General features: G+C 35.6%; 1 long non-coding RNA gene across 1 annotated transcript; it reads left to right on the top strand.

Moving 5' to 3' along the window:
- The first annotated feature begins 9,331 nt into the window (after positions 1-9,331).
- LOC132366361 (uncharacterized) lies at positions 9,332-21,874 on the top strand. Its single transcript, XR_009503430.1, has 3 exons — positions 9,332-9,373; positions 10,187-10,209; positions 21,846-21,874. It is a non-coding gene; the product is annotated as an uncharacterized LOC132366361 (long non-coding RNA).
- Positions 21,875-22,234: the final 360 nt, after the last annotated feature.

The raw sequence follows: 22,234 nt of genomic DNA, 5'->3' as shown, positions 1-22,234 counted from the left end.
AAATGTAAATAAAGTCCAAGTTTAGTTAATAATATTGTACCAATGGTTGTGTAAGATGTTAACAGTAGGAAGAGTTAAGTGGAGGTTCTATGGGAACTCTGTACTATCTTAACAACTCTTCTGTAAGTCTAAAATTACCTCAAAATTTAGAAAAAAAATCAATGCCTCTCTCTTTATCTCTGACACCTTACTCATTGTCTACCTCCTAATTTGTTCAGAACGTGGACAGGGAAAGGAGATACTATATTAATTCCCAAAAATCTCCCTTAAAAATTTGGAATTATTAGTTTAAAACTGTGTAATGTGATAATGGATAATAGATTAAGTGATTTTGTTTTCTAGCACAACGTTTATCACTCACGTTTTTTAAAACTGTCAGACATCTAAGAAGATTATGTGTGAGAATTTTATTTGAATTATTTCTCTCTTCAGTAAATCTTTTTAGTAAATATATTTTCAAAATATTTTAGGGAGAGGCTGATGCAAGAGATCACATACAAATGCCTGAAAGAAAACAAATAGTTTAAATATGTTTTTTCAAATTCTTAATGTAAAAATATGGCCTATGAGAAAAATTTACCTTTCTCATAAAAATAATAAAAGAAAATATTTTGAGGCATTTCTTGAAATTATTACTTCCTAGAATATTCTTCCGAGGGAGAAAACTGAAAGGATATTAAATGTTTTGTTCTATACCTGAGGGATGACAGTAGAAATTAGATTTTAACTCTATGTGTTTAAGAAAAACACACATTCGGTTTTTCTGTCTTTACATTGTTTCTACACTAATATCTCTTTTAGCGTGAATTTTTTTTCCATTTAAAGAATATAAGCATCTAACATTTACAACTGAGAGGACTGTAAAAAGCTTTTCTGTATAAATTAATTCAAATTTCACCCATGTTACATATATAATAGTTTTAAATCTTTAGATCAGCTTAGACCAAATGCTAAAAATGTTCTGGACAAGGGGGAAAAGCACGTAGATAAATGTAAGCAAGTGAACACATTATCTGACTCTTAATGCCTTGGAACCAGAAACCAATAAGAGACTACCAAAAAAACTTTTTTAATATATTACGACGTATAATGAATTCTAAAGAAGAGAAAAAAAGAAAACTGCCTGGAACGTGCAATTGATTTTGCTCACAGATGCTGCACTAGAAAAAAGATTGGAAGACAATAGATTAAATCATCAAGAAAGCTGAAAAGCACCTGCTGCTGTGCCATTAAATCCAGAGTCAGTGAGATTAGCAAAGAGAGGTTATTCACTTACATAATACAATTTTAACTACCTAGAAAGCTCAGCACGGACTTTGATATCAATTTTAATACATTATAGGCATTCAATAACTGCTTAATGAGTTGAGTTGACCTTTGATCAGAGAAGGCTGCGTCGGTGCTAAGGTATCAAATAAAATATATTTCTTCTTAAACGAGATAAAGGCAACAAAAAAACTATTAAAAAACAAAATTCAATTGAGTAAATTTTAAAGATCTTATTAGCTTTGTTCAGTGATTCACGAATCGGGCAGCATCCAACCTAGCAGATAGAAAGGAGCTGTGAAGAACTGTACAAAATGAAAGACTTATAGGCAGACAGGAGCAGAAACAAGGAAGTTACTCTAGGCAAAAAGCGTGTTGCTGGTTGCAAGGTTACTTTCCTTTAGGAGTTGACAGGAGTCTATCAGGCAAATGACCTCACTAGGACTGATCAGACGATTCCTGATTAATTGGTATAAGATTTCATTTCTGGGGGAGCCAAAACTGTGATTAAGTTAAATCCCGGTTTAGCTATGTGGGGCTTAGCATAAGTGACTCCACTGGGGATGGTCATATTGTTTTTAACATTCCTACATCTGTTTCTGCTGAGTACTGCTTATAGTAGTGCATCTCTCTGTAAAGTTATTTTCAATATAGGGGTTGATAGAATATTTTTCCTAGTTTTGGCGGGTTTTTTGGTCCGCTTGTTTGTTTGGTCTTGGACAGAGAGCCATCTGCCTAAGATGATGTGTGTATTGTTGTATCTGAAAAGATAACGGTCCATCAAAAATGGAATCCATTCTTGATTTAAGTGCTCTTCGTTCTGAGTGTAATTTTAAAATAAACATTTTAGAGAGTGACTCTCAGATATAAAAGTAGTAAAACTATGAAATAGGTTAATTCTCCTATTGGCTTACTAGTGTTTTTATGTCAGAAAATGTTCTATCTCTTTTGCTTAGTTTCCTCCTTTTTTAATCCAAAACACACAGAAAGGAATGATTTGTTTTCTTGAAAGAATATAGTATTTTAAAAGATCTGGAGCCCTTGGATCTTGGGTATCATTTATGAGTAAGATATTATTAGTTGCATTGTGAATTCTTTTTTGCATGCTGTTTTTAAAAGATGTAATCTATGTTAATTTGAGCAAGTAAAATTGTTTTCTGATTTTTCAGTGTCCTAAAAAAGAATAAAAACATATCCTCTTATTTCAGCTCTACAAGATAACTACAAATGTCCTTAAGATGTCTGCTATCCTAAATGAACGATATCCTATTGTATATTGAACTTCTACTAACTAGGAGTTTTATTTTTACCTGTGCTAGCATTCTTCTTTCCTCTTAACCACCTTTTATGCATTATTACCAAATCATAGTTCTAAAATCATCTGTTATTTCCACCTTTGTTTTATAGATTTACCGTATTGATAATTGGGACCATCAGGTAAGTAAAAGACCCTCTCGGAGAGGATGAGCTATAATCAATTTAGAAATCATCTTTTATTTGTCTGATTGGGCAGGGCAAGTATCCTGGTCCCTTCTGTGAGGAAGGAAGGCATAATCATTATTTTTATTTTGCAAAGCAGAAAACCAGAAACACTGAGTGGAACTCATCATGTGCCTAAAGAGCTCTCATCCCTGAACTCAGCCCGCTGGGAGTTGCATGTTACAATTTTCATGAGTTGAGTAAACACATCATTCTTCCCGATATCAGAGTGAGAGGATGGAAAACTACCACTGCAACACAAGTCAGAATTTACTTTTGTAACATCCATGCTTCCTCCAGGAAACTGTACATGAAGAAGCATCCTTCTCAGACTAGTGGAGACTTGGCAATCACTTTGGATTAAACTTATTTACACAAACCGGTCCATTAATTGATTCACTTCAGTTGAACAAGTATCTATTGAGAATTTCTTATGTGCTGGGCATTGTGGCAGGGGATTGGATTGAAGAATAAACAAGGTTTCACAATGTAGTGGATAAGACAGACAAGAAAGCTACCATTTTTAAATTATATGGAGTGATTTAAGAGTACAAGGGAAGGACATTTGGTTTGTCCTGAAGAGGAAGAAAAAATAAAGGAAAGCTTGCTGGAGGATACTGAAGTTGAATCCTGAAATATATACAGGGTTAGCTAGGAGAACAGACTAAAACATTTTACACCAAATCAGCCAGAAAAGCTTTGGAGTGAAAAATTGGCATGATTACTAGCAGCTCCATGCTTTAAATCTAACAGTGGTTGCAACAAAATGATTTACAGGAACGGTAACAAATAAACAGGTTTAATCAAGAAGAGATAAGAAATACTGTACTTCTTTTACCAAGAAGAATATGGCAACCATGAGCTGTCTTTGGGCATCCCCCAATTTATCATGTTCTTTAAAGTCTATGTGTTCATATATTCATTTATGCTCAGTTTTAAATTTCAGATAAAGAGCTGATTTTTAAAAATGAAAACAACCTATTTATATTTATTTATTCATGAGAATTCTAAATGGACAGCAGCAAGATGGGCTCATACAGTTAAAAATGTGTGTGTGTGTGTGTGTGTGTGTGTGTATTCACACATCCCAAAGAATACAGCTCTATTTGCATTAAACTTATTAAGTCAAATCAATTTTACAGATATATGGGCTAGAGCTTTGGCACTTAATTCCTCTTGATCTTCCACCTGGTAAATTTCATTTCCCACTGTGCTTCCCTGCAATTTATTTTTAACATTGTATTTGTTTGGACATCATTAACAAAGAAAATAGCATCCTCCTAAGGTACAGAAGAGCATTTCAGACATTTCAGTGAGAAAACAATCAAATTCACATACTCAGGTCTTTTATCGCACAGTGAAATATAGTTGGATATCCATTTTACTCATGACATCTGGGAATATTTAATGATTAGGTAGACACCAAGGATGTGCCAATCCATGAGCTACATATGGATAAGGAGAAGTCCATATCATATTTCTTACTGCTCCAGAATATATACCTTAGATGGGGAGAATCAATTCTTATTTGTTGAGCACCTGTTATATGCTGGCTCCGTGATAGGCACTTTGTTATACTTTACTTCATTTAACTTTCAGAACAACACGGTAAGGTGAGGAAATAAAGCTCAGAAAAGGGAAGCAGTCTGTTGCCAGTCACATAGCTAGAATTCAAACCAGGATTTCTGACTCCAAGCCAATGCTCTATGTACTCCCCCTGCCTCACTGAGGCTTTCAGCAAAATCACGCACCATGGAGGGTTAGTGACCATAATGTGATTTAGCAATGACCACAAAAAAATTTTAAAAATTTGTGAAAATCCAAGTTGATGAGATAGAAAAACTAGGAGATATTTGTTTTTAAAGGAATTTGAATAAGAAATCTGGTTATCTGTTTATTGTAAACACAGATCGCCTACTACGTGCCAGGCATTGAGCTACATGCTTTATGGCGATGATCATCAATCCTCAAACTGTATTAAGACAGGCTGGGACCTGGGACCCTTTACTACAGCGCTGCAGTGCTTGCACCTGGACACACCTCTCCTCAAGCAACAAAGTACAAAGAAACTATATGGGACTAAAAATAACTGCCTGCATGCTGCAGTTGGGACAAATTCTGGACAAAAGATACAAAGAGACCAAAAACCCAACTACCACTTTTGAAGAGCCAGGAGCAAAAGCAGGGTACTGTGTGTGTGTCCCCTGAACACAACACACCTAAGGGGTGAGCAAAACACCTAAGCCACAACTCCAGCCTGATCCCGGACACACCCCTACCCTCAACCCATATAAAGAACAACCTCTCCCCGGCCCCAGCGAGCGAGCAAGTAAGGAAACCTATTGTTTGTTCTCGCTCCCCCCGTGCTGCAGCAGGGGCCCCATAAAGCCTTGCCTGAATTTCTTGTCTGGCCTCTGATCAATTTCTATTGATTAAGGAGGCCAAGAACCCTGGTTGGTAAGAGTATGAGGTAGATATTGTTATTATATTAGTGAGAGATAAATATGAGAGTTGCCCCCAAGTCTGAGTCCAGAACGTGTTTTGTTGACACTCTACAGCCTCCTCCCAAATTTCCTTACACGTTGGGAGTAACCAAGTTATGGGCAACCTCGGAAGTGAGAAGTCCATCTCAGACAGTATATGTGAGAGAGAAACTGAAAAGTTACAGAGATTTTCCATTTAAACAACCTTTTACAAACTTTCTCTCTGCACATGTATTGGGATTCATTACTAAAAGCTGCTTAACTCACTGTGACCTAAGAACTGATACACTGTCTTGGCCCCTGTACCACCAGGGAAGTATCTGCCTTTAGGAGGGAAGTCATTTGAATTTAGAGATTTGAAAATAAAAACTAATAAAAATGTATATCATTCCAAATAAAGAATGTGTCCTAGATTCATTCTTTTGTCAAATGTCATCCAGATCAGAAATTTTAGGTAGGAATCCTATTTGTAAAATAGTGGTTTAAGTACACACTTACTAAATACTATTTTCTATCATGTTAGATTTCATTTGCTGTAAGCCTTGTTATGGTAAAACTGCTCATATTATTTCTTTCTATGGCGCTCAGAAACCCCATCTCAATACCAGGTCTATCTATCAACCTAACTAAATTTTCTATCACATGAGGCCACGGTGATTTTCTTCTTTTCTCCACCACCATGAGGTAGGAAATGGGGAGGGCAATTTTTTCTGGATTTAATGACCACACACTGTCTTAGAAAGCCATGTTCAAGGATTGTTGAGAGAACATACCTGCCAATTTTTATGAGATATTGCCACCAACCTTGAATACTTTGAAGGAGTAGGTCCTGAATCTTAGGATATTTATTTATATTTATTTATTCTGGTCTTTGGATCTGGATTGAGCCCTTGTTTTAAGAGAATACGAATTTGTTGGACCATTTGGAGGCCTGGTTCTATGTTATGTAGATGGAAATGTCTTCAGGCAGCCAAGTAACTTTTCAATCTCTCCAGAGACCTGTGCAAAGTCCAAGTGCACCCAAAAACAAGTTTTGAAATGATACAAGAGCACCCTGCCTGACCTTTAGCATTCCCTTTTGGTGGTAGGAAGGTGATAATGGTGAAGGAATAACAATCATTCCAGGTAATGGGAGAGTTGATGCTCATATAATACATGGAGATGAATAATATTTGTCTTGAACTGATCTAAGCCAAATTGTGCACCTACAACTATTAGATTCCTTTTGATAAATATTAGTGACTTCTAATAGTTAGAGGTGGGTGAGAAAATATATCTTTCCTTCCCCTGCATCGTTAAAATAAAAGCAAGTCTCAGACTGACTTCTGTCACACATATTTAGTTGCCAGCAGGTATGAAACAAGGGCACAAGCCCTTTTGTATGCCTAAAGAGTCCCTTGGGGGTCCTGACAAAAACTTGACATAAAAAGTTTACCTCAAGGCAAATGTGACCATATTCCAGCTAACCGTATTAATCTGAGTCATGTGATCAAAAATCTACTGGCTAAACACAGGACCATTAAGGAGTGAGATCAAGGTAGTCAATTGTCTGGGTCAGGGATGAAGGCTAGTCTAGATTCTTGTATCTTATCCACGCACCTTCCTCTGCGGTGTTTCAGCCTATCCACAGTTCGTCAACACCATTCATTTCACCAAAGAAACATAATCTCTAACATTTGTTCCACAACTTAAGAAAATTGCGATATTGAACATTCATAAATAGAGCTGAACCTTGTGTTGGCCACATCTGGAATACATCCTTTTGATGAAATACTAGCTAACCTTCCCTGGAGTGAGTACTGATTAGAGCACTTGACTACACCTAGGGTATAGACTTAAGCTAACATTACTGTGATGGAAGAATATTTTTATAGTATAAATGAATATCAAAGATTTGGAGAAGATGTTTTGTTTATTTAAAATTCCATACAACCTATTTAGTAAGTTCTTTCTCACTGTATTTCAAATATAGTCTAAGGTATTAATTTATATAATGCTAAGATCTTAAAATACAAAGTAAACAATATTGACACTTTTCTTAAGAGTTAAAATAAAGTAGAATCTAGCCCATTTATTTACTACTCCTCATCTAATTTCTTAAGGAAATAAGACTGTGGTATAGAGAAAATAACATAAACTTTGGAGTCAGATAGTTTTGAAGTCAAATCCCGATTTTCCACTTTCCCACTGTGTGAACAAGGATACTTTGCCAAAGCAAAATCTCAGATTCCTCATCTGTTAAACGAAGATAATTTCTATGTCATGGAGTAGTAGTGAGGATTAAATGGAATAACAAACAACATGTTCTTAGTACATTAGAGATAGATATTAAATAGGAATTATCATTATATATATGATCAGGATGACTTTGAAAATAAAAACAACAAATTGCTAGTAGTCTCATTTTAAATAAGTGGCAGAGTAGGATCTACAATTCAAAAGGCTTAACCTCCAATATTGTTCTTTGTTCTAGTGTGGCGCATTACTGTACTGGGTTTGTAAAGGGAAGTAGGGCAGAAATCTATTCAGTCTCTGACTGTAGAATACTCATGTTTTTGGCTTTCTTTTTGCCTGCCCTGGTTGCCTTTTTTAGAAAAATGTTATTGTTTAATAGCATTTCACCTATGGGAACTGTATCACAATTATAGCATAACATAAAATGAGAGGAATATAGTTAATGTCGAAAATAAGTTTTTATTGTGGTTGTGGTTTGTGGTTTTATTTAGCTTCTTCTGTTCCATTTTGCTGGGTTCAGAAAATGAAATGTAGGCCTATACCCAAATTTCTTAGGCTCTATTCCTTCTCTTAATAAACAGATCAATACTACACTCCTCTACTCCATGGGTATAAGAACCACTCTCAGAGTCCTTTCTTGAGGACAGATCTTCAATACACTTGGAGTGAAAGACAGAGAATAAAATTGTTGGGCTATTGATTTACCAGCATGGTTTAAAAGGCCATGTCTTACAACAGTTTGCTTTAAAAGGCTATAATCTTCTCATGCAGAAACTCAAGACCTAATCTGTTAAAACCATTTTTAACATTTTAAAACCACACACGACACAGCTTTGCTACTGATTCTCATTAGCCTGATGAGGAATATGTTGACCTGGGACCTTTTGTTTTAACTCCATTTGGGAACGAGAGCTTCCCAGCATACATTAGTACAAAGCAGTTACAGAGGTCATTGCAGAAGTGAGTGCAATGATTACTAATATCTGTTTTGCCGTTTTACCTAAGCACAACGTGTAGCTGCTGTGTTATAGATTACTTGCAAATATTTTGAATGTGATATTTCTTTTTCTTCATAAAAAAGTACAGGTGAAGTGATTACATAGTTGAGTTTGACAGTAGAATAGAAATGCATTTTTCTATGTGACTATTATCAGAAGATAATGAAAAATAAACAACAGTAATGCTTTCTTTATCCATTCCCAAGGAGCTAAAAGAAGTTCCCCATTTCATGAAATTGTCCATGGTGGTCAGCCATTTCTTAAAATTACTCCCTGTGCAAAAATTACTCCTAAGAGTAAGAGTACACATGGGGATGGGATTCCTAAATTACTCTTCTAAACTTTGCTAGATCCAACTGTGAATTACTTATAAAACTATGCACTCTCAGAGAAGACCTTAAAGATGTTCACCTAATGCAGGCACAAGTTTGCTGTTTAATTTTCTCTGTAGCATTATTTGCAAATTTTCCTTCAGCTTTCTCTGCAACCTCTGTAGTGGTGGAGAACATAGTACTTGGTGAGGTACCACCACGCCCCTGGAGAATCACATAAAGCTGTGCAAAAAGCACTAGGCTTAGGTATAATACTAATGCTGATTGATTATTACTAGCTCCGGTAACCTTTGAACTTAGCTTTGCTTATCTGTAAAATGAGGGAGTTCAGGTACGATAGGTCTTGAAGAAACTCTTTACTTCAGATTAAATGGTTCTGTAATGTCAACATCTTCAAAACCTCACTGTTTTTTCCAAAAATTTTCCAAAATTTCCAAAAATTTTCCAGAAGCAAAGATGAAAGCACTGCCATATCCTGCCCAGCCTTTCACAATGAGAGTTTTCTAAACTCTCTCATTGTCTAGCTTCTTTCTCCATCCCCTGTGATTCCTACAAACCAGAAATTAGAACTATTTTGGGGGTAAGTATACATAATAAGTGATGCTGAATATTACATTGTATCACAGCAGAAAGCTTATTTTCTGGTTGAGCAGCCATGGGTGTTGCTAAGATTAAACATTGGACTGAGGGACTGACAGACCGGTTGTTTTGTTGTAAAGTAATTTTCCCCCTTTGCAAGCCAGAGGTATTCACAAAAAGGTTATATTTGCAATTTTTCATGTTCCCCCATCAATCACTCACCTCATTGTTTTAGGTGATCAATCGTACCTGGATCAGTAATATCATTAGGGGGTGCAAAATGACAATTATGTAACCCTATAATTTCTTCTACCTTATTAGCTGGACTTCTTCTGTGTTACTCCTTTCCCAAGCCAGGTAAATTACCTATGGGCTGTATCCCGTGACATCCAGCCTATTTCTTTGCTTGCTTTTAAAATAGCACCATACTGCCTATGCACCTATTGGCATTCGACCAGATTTCTTTGTTGTACATATATTCAGATAATCACTCCAGGATGTTTTCAGTTGCATTGATTAACCTGCAGCCCAGTTTAATCAATCCACATATTATAGCAGGTCTCGATTCCAATTCATTGATTGTTTTTATTAAGCAGCATTATAGGGCTCATGCTATAGAGGACTTCACCCTTATCCTCAGCACCTTAAATGGGATTGCCATTTAGTGTGTGAGATAATTTATTTGCTAAAATATATGCTTGTGACTTATTTATAATAATACCATCTTTAAAATCGGAAATGCCTCTCACCTGATAATCCCTCTGGATTTGTGGATCGGACATTCAGTTCTAAGTCACATATTTTTGTTTTTTAGGCAAGCAGCACCCACTGTGAAGGGTAAGTTGTCTACTTAATATCTTTCATTTCAATAGATATATTTTATACCATAATGGACTTTTAAGAAAGACTTCAGGGCATATGTTAATGTAAAATTTTAAAGTCAATTTTCTCATCTCTGTAATTTGTTTGATTTGTCAATTAATCAAATAAAAAATAAGTTAAATAGTTATACAATGCACAGCTGACTTCATTAGTTTCCAGCCAAATTTGTATTATGACAATGACTTCTTGGGCAGGCCTAATTATTTTCAATTATGTAAAAGGTTTAAGGCACCAATGCATTCAAAGGACCTTTTATGTAGAATGACTCTCACTTTTCTTGGCTTCATGTGAACATAGGTGGTTTTTATTTCCATTGAAGTAGTTAATAGGGTTAACCAGACTTAATAGGAAATGTTTAAGCATGCCAAATGTTGACTTTTTGACAAATGGTCTCTCCATTTAAATTGCTCAGACTATATAATTGTGCAAAAGCAACCTCGGCCTTTTCAACAGCATAGATTCCTTTCCTTTCCAAATTATGCTTAATCATTTTCCTGAAAGTATTTGAACAAAAATCACCTCTTCTGCTATTTGTTCCAACACATTGCTTAGAGCTCAAAACATTAAATAGTAGAGACAAATTTAGGGTAGAAGACTGAATTCCTGTAGTGACTGGGAAACAGTTTTCTTTGACAGAAAATACTCTCTTCCGTTAAGGCCACAATGGATTAAGTTGTAATTAGTGTTCCCATTTTTGTGGAATTTCAAAAACAAGATGGCATGCTTTACCTAATAAATTGGCTTCCTTATTGGAAACATTTTAATTTTCCCACATAAGTTAGTGAGCATTTAAATCAAAAAGTTGAGAAGGCAGCCTGTCACAATTTATGGACAGTCAGAAAAAGAGAGAAGGAAGGAGATGAATAAACAAATAATAATAATTTTGAAAATGCCTTAAGCATTGACATTGTCATAACTTATTTTGAAGACCAAGATAATTGGCTTCAGTAGACATGATATCGTATGAAAGCATTTCCATATTTCTGATTTAATGACAGTTACCAAATGATGAAAATATAGTCCATTCTCACCACAGTTTAAATACTCTTTTTCTCAATGTTATGGCCATTCTCAGTTCCCACTGGCTAGAAGAAAAAGATAACGTGTTGAGTTTAATCATAGGCACTACGCAAGACTATAAGAACTATAAAATATAACTGTAGGGTATATTATACTCAGGAATTTTGAAATATTTGAGGTGAAAGTAAATTTCTTCAATAAACAAAGATTTTCATCTAAACTTCAATGATTGTAAGAAACGAAGGACAATTGCAATGGAGGTAAACTCATCGGCATTTAATAGAAAGTAGATGGCTTTGGAGTTAGCCACATACAGATTTAAATCCTGAAATTCCTGCCTACTATTTCAGGCAATTTACTTATCTCTGTCTAAACCTGTGTCAGTAGCCATTATTCTATCCACCTCAGTCAATCAGCTGAAAACTAAATGAACTGATATTCATAGAAGAAATGAAGAAACTATGTATATGTTGCCATAAATAGTTCAATTAGGGAAATACCAAGACAAAATAAATTTCTATCTTTAGAAGTGGAAAATGTGGTAAAATTCTAAGAATACTGGAAGAAAAAAAACAGAAAAATATGTATTTACCTTGATATAAAAAGAAAGGTGAAGAGTCCACAGCTTTTGTTGCTACAATGAATGAGAAATGGAATTTTCCATTTCTGCCTTCTATATGCCCATGCTGACACTTGTGTAAATAAATTGAATGGATTTGTCTTTGCAATAAAGAGCTGAGTTGTGGCAGAAATAGACTATTATTGGATCAGTCTTACCAAGAGACAAATTTAGGATGCTCTGACAAATTTGAAAACATCTCCCCAAATCACATCTGAAGAATACTGATGCTTGTGCAACAAAATACACCAGACAATATGTGCTATTACAACATCTTCTTATAAACCTTGCTTGTATCCAATGGTTTATTTGCATCACAATAAATGGGACTAAAGTTTTCTTCTTTTACACTCTGTGCTTCTAATTGAAATATACTGAGGTTGTAAAAATTGTCACTGCTATATAGCAAGCTTATGTATTTTTGGTAATCAAAGTCAGGAAAGACAGAGCTGGACATTCTAATCTTTATCTTAGGAAGCTTTTAAAGAGTATTTTGGGGAGTAGCCAATGAATATCAATATGTAAACACTTTGTCTTTAAACATTTCATAAGGTAAAAATCTTAATCCAATTTTATTTCCACTTTAGAAAGAAGCTTATTAGAGAAAACTTATGTTCATTTCTTTATGTTTTATATAGTAAAAATGGTATTTTCAAGATGCACAAATTAATTTTATTTTACCTTAAAATATTTTATTCCCTCAAAACAATTACTATATATACTAATGGTAATTCTGTCCACAATTTTGTTTCTTTGCATATCATTTTATGGATTATTAGAGATCTATTGACAATAAATTCCTTTGAATCTCTTTCTGTTTATTTGGCCTCTCCTTAGAATGGCCCATTGGCTTGCCCCATCTGATGATGTCCTTTCTGCTCTCTTGCTTGGTAACTCTCAACAATTACCAAGTGACAATAGGAACACCAAGTTCTTTCTTATCTTTTGTCTCTAACCTAACGTTCCCCACAATCTGAAAAAGAGTAGATATTTTGTTTAATAATGAGTTCTAGGGTCTTATTAATTGTCTTAGATTCCTATTGCAAATTCTTAATTATACCTTAAACTCTATTATTTTAATATACTTTCTGTAGCAATTGACACTAGGACATTTATCAACACAGAAAGTACCCAGAAAATGTGTATCCCAAGGAGTTTTGTTACACTATTTTCAACAAAAATGAATTAAGCAACCCATCTGATACTGATATTAAAAACACTACAAATGAGGCCTAGCTTACTTTTCTAGAAAGTACCACCTACATGTTCTTTATTTTAATGCTGTCTTATAGGCTTAAATGTTTGATATCATATGATCCCAGGTCCACACTGCTTCTCATTATTTAGCAGGCTTGGGATCATGTGACATAGCTACTTGATCTTTGGGTTACTATTCTGATGAATTCTGAATTTTCACAGATCCAGCTTCTCTTCCTTCCTTCCTTCCTTCCTTCCTCCCTTCCTCTTTTTCTCCTGTCCTTTCTTTCCCATGTAATTCCCCTAATTAATCAAATTCACTGGTGCCATTCTTCAGAAAGCTTCAGACTTGGGCTATTTTCTGCCTTAGCATAATAATGGCTGGATACAGAAATCTATCAGAAGACACAATATACTGACTAACCAACCTTTAGTCCAGACTATGCTGCAACTTTTACTACAAGTGTCTGGGATTATTATCATTCCTGAATCAATTACTTGATTTTAGAACTCTTACTTTGTTCTCTAGCTCCAAACCAGAATTTCATTCATCAGGAGGATACCTTCACGTCTTTCCTACTAGTAGATTATTAATGTGCTTCTCACTCAGTGGTTTCAATAAGAGACCACTGGCTAGAGGAAACAGGATTGGAGATAAATTCTAGTAGTTTCACATGGCTACACATATTACAACATTACTACACATTACCGCAGACTTACTTAAAATAAGACAAATTTATTATCTTACAGTATCAATATTGGAGGTCAGAAGTTCAAAATGGGTATCACTGGGTTAAAATCAAGGTGTTAGTGGAGCTGCATTCCTTCTAGAGGCTCTAAGACAATGTAGTGGGTTGAAATGATGACCTCCAAAAAGATATGTCCACATCCCAAACCCCGTCTATAATCTGCACTAATATGGTAGCCACTACTCACATAAGCCTGCTGAGCACTTGAAATATGGCTAGTCCAAATTGAGGTACATCGTAAGTGCAAAATACACATCAGATATCAAAGACTTGGTATAAAAAAAAGAATATAAATAATCTCATTAATAACCTTAGTATCAGTTACATGTTGAATTGGTAATATTTTGAAAAGATGAGGTTAAGATATATTATTAAAATTAATTTCACCTATTTCTTTTTACTTGTTTTAAAGTGGCTACTAGAGCATTTGAAATTACACACATGGTTTGTATCTTATTTCTATTGGACAGTGCTGGTTTATATCCTTGCTATATAGTTCTTAGAAGCGGAGGGACTAATCTAAGTACACAGCAACAGCAAGGAACGTTCACCTCCTTCTGTTCTAATTTCCTGTACTCTTCCTTATTTTTCCAAATGAATTAGGTATTGGAGGTAAGACTGCTAGCGTCGGGGCAATGACTTTCTCTTCAGAGTCTCAGTATTACTGATTTGAAACTCAATAAAATGCAATCAGTAAATGAACAAATGAGTTGAACGAATGATCAGTTGAATGAATTTTTTGAATGAATATTGAGCAGCACCTACATCACACATTTAAACATTTGTCTTTATCACTGATGAACATTTATTACAGTATGTTTTGAGTATATATACATTCCACAATCTTGTGAATATATAATTGGAGAAAAAATCATTTTTATTCAGTGAAGACACCACTCTAGCCTAGTGCAAAATGTTCTAACCTTACAATATCAAAAATGACATATACCCTAAATTATTCTCTCAGTTTCAATTAGTCATTTGCAACTTTTTTTCTTACTAGCTTATAAGCAAGTCAACTGAAGTAATACTACTTGTCAGCAACTCTGCATGAAAACAAAGTTCCCCAGACCCTTTAACATTTACTGGACATATTTATCAAATAATTATATGCACAAGAAATCTTATGGGAAGTTCGTATGACAAACAACATAAGCTAACATTCATTGATTTAACAAATTTTTATGAGTGTGTCTCATGTACCAGTCACTATGCTAGTTCATTTTTATGCATAATTTCACCCAATGTTTAGAATATTCTAATAAATCTTATCATCAATTCCACATTTTACTAATGAGGAAACTCACAAAGTTTAACTGACTTGTCCGTAGTGGCATACCTAGTGGGTAGAGTAGAAACTGTCAAAAGAAACTTTGGAGAGGTTTAGTTGATATGAATATTTTATTGAACAAGAAAAAAACTGTTGGCAAACAGGGAGACTCCAAACCAAAAGTGCTATGCTCTCAGCCGTTACAGCTCAGTTTACAAAGCGTGAATGAGGAAGTACGTTGTTTTCTATCGTGATTGGTTACTGGAAGCTTACATTCCTTTTAGGGTAGTAGCACTGCATAAGCTTGTTTGTAGCTGATTGGCTAGGAAGCTGCTTGAAAGAAAGCTTGAGTTTTGGTCGAGATCAGAGTCAGCATTTCAGGGAAATCAGGACAGTTTAAGTTTGGGTTACAAGGCAGTGGGTGGTTGGATACTCAGACTGTGGCTTGATTTTGGGTTTTCTTTAACACCACAATTCAGTCTTCATGCTTATGCTAAGGCCCTTGTTCTACTACAGATTTTTGACATGCATGAAAAATTTTACATAATTTAAATACTTCTTTGATAATCATTTCCAAGAAAGCAATGTTATGTTTAAATATTAAATACATACTATGACCACTGTGTATCTTAGCAAATGGCTTCATCAGCAGTTGCAGAAGGTCTGGTCAGCAGTGACCAATGGCAGGAAGGTAAGTGAAAACTCACTTCTCTGAGGGATATCTTCAGTTTTTGCCATCTCAGTAGCCCTTCTCCACTCTTTGTAAGTTTTTATTACAGTCCCTAGACTTTCCTTTGGAAACCATACACATCATGTTTGAACTTAAGATATGTGAATTTCTGCTTCAAGCCACTGAGTTGTGACAGTCAAGAAAAATATTATGCAATGGAAAAAGAACCCAGCTAGGAAATGAGAATCATTCGGTCTAATCCAGGCTCTGCCACTAACTGGCTATAAGATCTTGGAAAACGTACCTATTTATCCAGATGTCTACACCCATAAAATAAAGGGGTTGGTCTCCACATGATCTCTCGGAGAAATCCAGCTGCTGGCTCTGTGATCTTGCCTAAGAGAAGGTCTGAAAATTCAACCCTCAAGGAACAGTTAGGAGTTTATTTCTATGAGACCCAAGGTGATTGAGAATCCAAACCAAGCAACTGTACCTCATTTTTAAAATTGTTTATTGAATAACAAAGAATCAATATTGATTTGATTGATAGCAATTTATAATGAGAGAAGAAAAGAGAAGGTTATAGAATATCACAGAATCAATTCAAGAGAATTTGCTGGAGTTGAAGGACGTAAGTCTCCAGATTGAAACCACCTTCTAAATGCCAAATAAATGTATGAAGAAGTCTGTTTTCTAGACAAGTATTTGTGTAATTTTGGTACCAAAGGAAGAAAAAAAGACAAGGTCCTAATAATTTCCAGAGGGAAATAGATATGTCATCGACAGGGGAGTGATCAAATTGGTACCAGCCTTCTCAGCAATAACACTGATGCAAGATAGTCATGGAGCAAAGCTTTCAGAGATCTGAAAGAAGCAGATGCAGGATGAGAATTCTATGTCTAGACAAATATTCAGTCAAATGTTTGGAATAATCACATGTTTAGACACAAGTTCTTAGAAATATCACTTCCCACACACTCTTTGCTCTAGCAAGACAACTAAGTAATTCAAGAAAGGCAAAGATAAGTTCCAGGAAAGACCTCCTTCCCAAGATGAAATCCCAGGATGACCACCTCAAAGCTATCCTAAAAAGTGACTTGTCCAGATGACAGTAAGGGAAAGAGTGTCCCAGGGGAAAGTCAGTAAAACAAACACTCTGTAGAATGTCTGATAAGCTAAACAGTTTAAATACAATGTTTGCATAAAGAGACATAGTGGACAAAAAAGGAAATTAGAAACTCTTGATAAATGAAAAAGCTCCAAAGAATAAACTATTTGGCTTTCAAGTAAGCTACATTTACATAGTTTATTGATTTAATTAAATAGAGTGATTTAACTATACTAGGAAGTTGGTGGTTTAAGAGACAAAAGAGTAAATAAATAATTTCTAAAATTGAATAATTGAATAATAGCAGTACAAGACAGCATTCAGAGATATGGAAAAAAACAAAAAGAATCAGCTAAGAACCAAAAGTCACAAACTTCCAGTTATAAAACAAATAAGTACCGGATGTAATGTATAGCATGGTGACTATAGTTAATAATACTGTATTGTATATTTGAAAATTGCTAAGAGAGTAGCAATTTAATTAAATTGCTAATGAAAGCTTCTTATCATAAGAAAACAAAAAATTGTAACTATGTGAGGTGACAGATGTTAACTAGACTTATTGTGGTGATCATTTCACAATATATATGAATAACCAATCATGTATAACTAAAACTAATATTATATATCAATTTTATCTCAATTAAAAATAACTAAAAGAAATAGCTGAAAGAATTAAACATGGTTGCCTGTATATAGCCAAACTGGAGGCTGGGGAAGAGCCTGTACCCTTTCATCAAGATTTACTATGTTATTTGGTGTTTTCACCACGTTCATGGGGTATTGTGATCTAAAATATTTTGATTTTTTTCACTGAAATAATGATATTAGGAAAGATTTTTTAAAGTACTTTTGATGTATGAACACAGAGTACATAATTCTCTATATAGTATGATCTCAATTTTGTAAAATAAATAAAATAAATACCTGATATATATATATATGTCTTTTAAATATATATCAGGTATTTGTTTTATTTATTAAAATATTGAGTTAAACATATATGTATTGTATGTATTTTACTAAATTGGGTATTATATTCAATTTAATAAAGTTTAATAAATAAAACAAATACAAGACATATAAAAGAAAAACATATATATATATATCAGATATTTCTTTTATTTTATTTATGTTACTAATTTTAGCTCATACTGTGAGAAATGTGTATTCTGTGATATAGGTAAATATTTAAATATATGTATATATTTAAACTTTATATATGTTTATTTATTTGAACCCCATATTTGATGACTGAGAACATTGAGAAAGCAGATAAGAAGAGTTTGGAAAGCAAATTTCCTGTGGAAGAAACTTCTGATGCGACCCTAGTCTTTAATGTCTAGGAGGCAGGGAATTTTGACATTGCTGGCTGGTAGAGTTTATACTAGGCCAGAGGTAGGTTTTTCCCTTGCAAAGCTAGCTTTGAACTGCTGACAGCAGCTAAGAGTTCAGAAGCATTTGTCACTAGGTATTTTGGGCTTTGCCAGGTGCCTGCAACTTGTTGTGATTCTGACTCTAAAAGAATTTCTGTGGAGACAGGGCCAAAGGCGTGGGCCTTTAGCCAGCACAGATGGCCTCAGAGTACATTTTGCTGCAGTTTGACCTTAAACTTGTAGTGCAACGTGAGGATCTCAAGAGCTATGCCTTCAGCAGGTGCTAAGGCCTCAGACTGTAGGCGGCTGTAGTTGATAGTGGTGCAGACACAGCTTGGCCTGCCATCACTGGCCAGGCTAAAGTGGACTCTTACCTGCATATACATGGCCTGTCAGCAAAGTTACACGTGAGACACAGAACACCAGGGACCTTCTAGCTAGAAAGGAGGTCGTGTTCCATTCTGCCTTCACGGTACAGGTTGAGACTGTGGAGGACTTGACCTTTAATTGCGTGTCTGGTCCAAAAGCTCAATATAGAAAATGAAAATAGAAAAGGACGTTTGGGCAAGTCTCAAAACAATTATTGTAGCTGAGCATGAGGGTATCACAGCAGCCAGGGGATTTATGGGATGGAAGAGAAGAAGGAGATTGTCTGGACATCAGAGGACCATATGGCTGGGACATCTGCCCCCACTGGGCACCTGCTTCACAACAGCCTCAATAGCAGCTACAGTTGAGAAATTTTGAGGGTGTTTTTTCAGCTGAAACAAATGTGGCTCTAAGGTGAAATCCTTTTCTAAGAGGCAGGGTTTTTTTTTTAAGCCAAATTAATTCCATTCCAAGAGGCAAAGGTACTCAGTAGGTACTCAGTAAATGTTTGTTGAATGAATAAATGATTCACATTTATTATTAAAAAAAAAAAAGAGGCAAGAGAAGGGTGCCACTATACACAGGCACAAAATTCCTCACAGAAGACCTAGGAGTCAGTACTAACAATAAAGCTCATCCCCAGGACTGAAATGCTTAAAGGGAAAAGGAAGTTAAGAGGGTTTGAATACGTTGGGTGAGAAAGAAAGGATTCTCAGATAACACCTCGTTTGTGCGGAGGGCTGCTGCCATTGCAAACAAAGATGGCAGCATCGTCTCAAGGCCACCCTCCTAAGGAGATGTTAGGCTTCTGGAATGTCCCCCGCCCCACATATGGTAAATTCATAGTGACAGAATTAATCATTTGCTGGGTGATTCCTACCAATTACATTCACAGGGTGTGGATTCCAGAAAAGTAGACTGGCCGGCAATGCAGGCAAGCTGAAGCCAAGATGGTTACCATCTACCATCTGCCTTTCTTCCTCAGATACCAGTGTGATGGCCTTTGACAACACTATGTACTGAGTTTAGGGAACAGGATTGTTACCATGGATCACTGCTCTAGGGGTGAGGGTTTGGCTTATATTGTAAATTTAGTGGGTGTAGAATTAGGGTTACTTTTTGAGTCTTATTTTAAAGGGTCCTTTTAGAGTGAGAATGATGTGTCTTGACACTGAGCTAAGAATTTCTGAGGCCCTAAAAGATCCACACCCTTCCCAGGTTGTAGTTGATGAGAAAAAAAAAAATAAAACAAAAACCAACTCTGCTCATTTGTGGTGAACTCCTCTGACAGAACTGAGAAGAATTACAAATTGGGAAGGATGACTTTTGGACTTTTTATTTTTTTAAGTCAAAGGGATTTGATTTTGAGCCTTATTTCCTTTGGATTTAACTTGCAAGAGTATTTATTCTTTGAACTTTAATTTCTCCCTAGAAATTTAATATTGGCAGAGGGCTTAGGGGTAAAGTTAAGGCATCTTTATTGTTGGAATTTTATGAATAAGTCTTTATGCATTTTATTATTGGAGTATTATACTGTGACCATTTAATCTCATTGCAAAATTTCTGATAACCCGTATAGGACAACATAGCTAGACATAATTTGGCTTGAAAATTAGAATAATAATGGCTAACTTCTTGAGAATGTATTTTGTACTAGGTTGAATCTCTGCATCATATACATTTGTAACTACACATATGTTACAGAATAGTATATGCCTTCACCTTCTATTCTTTATTTCTCAACTGATTTAAGTACCTGGGCAAGGAAGACGGGTGTCATTATTCAGCTCCTCTCAAATACGGCTGTAGTGTATATGACTGTGCAATGCATCAATATTTAGGTACATATATAAATGAGTATATATGTATATATAACACACAAAAAGTATGCATTCAAATATACTATATCTATGCACATATGTATATATATAAACATATACCAATGTGTAATGTATGTATACCTGCATATATGATATGTAAACATATATATAACAATGTACACTCACACATATGTATATACATAGTCATGTATATAAATTAATCTGTTTTATCTGGATTGTGGGATTACTAGTAATATTTTATTTCTCTTCTTTACACCTTCTATATTTCCAACTTTTTTCAATGTATATTCATAAATCAGAAAAAACTTAGTGTTTAAATGACTAAGTTCAGTTGTCACCATAACTTGTGTCCTGTTTCTTCCTCCTTTATACAGAAGTTACCCTTTTCTTTTCACAAAATGTCTTTATTAAACGAATGAGAAAGGCTTCCCTGGTGGCGCAGTGGTTAAGAATCCGCCTGCCGATGTAGGGAACACGGGTTCGAGCCCTGGTGCAGGAAGGTCCCACATGCCGCGGAGCAACTAAGTCCCTGTGCCACAACTACTGAAACCCACGTGCCTAGAGCCAGTGCTCTTCAGCAAAAGAAGCCACTGCAGTGAGAAGCCCGTGCACCGCAAAGAAGAGTAGCCCCTGCTCGCCGAAACTGGAGAAAGCCCACGCGCAGCAAAGAAGACCCGACGCAGCCAAAAATAAATAAATAAATAATAATTAAAAAAAAAAAAAAAAAACCGAGTGAGAATGCATTTCAATGTATTTTACTTTATCTGACTTATACATTTTGCTCTTTGGTCACCCTGATTACAGTGGGACTTCCTTAAGAGGAAGAGTCCTGTCACCGTAATTCAATGCATATGACAGTATGCATTTTCTCCTGTGCATATAACATTATGCCTTGCATACAGTGAGTACTCATTAAATACTTATTGAAATTTGATTCTACCACCCTTTCCAGGCAATTGGGTTGTACTCCAATGAAATAATTGCTGGAAACAGGAGAAAAACAATCCCCCCAGACACACACAATGAGGTAATTCCAGGCAATTGTCATGCAATATTTCAATGAGTTTGTTAGACAAGGCTTAAAAATAAAACCATAGTCCATGTAGCAGCAGATTTAGATCAGGCTCTAAATCTGATTTGGATCAGGTGCACCATATCTGATTCAAGGTAAAATAATGGGAACATGTTTGAAATCAAGCCTAGGCAGAGTGATTATGGAAACATGGTGAGATGTGCTTAATATTTCCTCAGAGACCATAACAACGCCTCTTGCCAAATCAACAAATCCTGTTATCTTGTCTCTTGAGAGACTAGATGATTGAGTAACAGGCTGCAGTTGTGAAATCTTTAAGCTTGGCTTCTGTTTGAGCAGAGCCTGTCAGGCACCACGTGATGTGAGGAGCTGATGAAATCTCCGTAGGACCCTCAGAGCCGCCGACGCCAGCCCTGGGAGCACACTGAAATCACTCAGAAGCTGTAAGAATGACTGACGCCTGGCTCTCTGTCCTCTCTCAGCCCCCCACCCCTGGCTTCCTATGTAATTGACCTCATGTGCAGCCTGAGTGTCCAGAGTTTTAAAAACTCTCCAGGTGATTCTAAGATGCAGCCAAGAGTGCGAATCAATTCTTGAGGGTCTCTTGGAAGTCTTAATGCATTTTTTTTTTTTTTCCTCCACCTACAGATTGTCCCAAACAGACACACCTCCTTCCTGCAGACTCAAGTGAAATCACACAGGTTGGTTCCTGGTTGGCCTGGAATTGT

This window comes from Balaenoptera ricei, chromosome 5 (genome assembly GCF_028023285.1).
Source record: "Balaenoptera ricei isolate mBalRic1 chromosome 5, mBalRic1.hap2, whole genome shotgun sequence".
Classification (NCBI taxonomy): Eukaryota; Metazoa; Chordata; class Mammalia; order Artiodactyla; family Balaenopteridae; genus Balaenoptera; species Balaenoptera ricei.
Note: the sequence above shows the minus strand (reverse complement) of the source record. Positions and strands in the feature narration are given on the sequence as shown.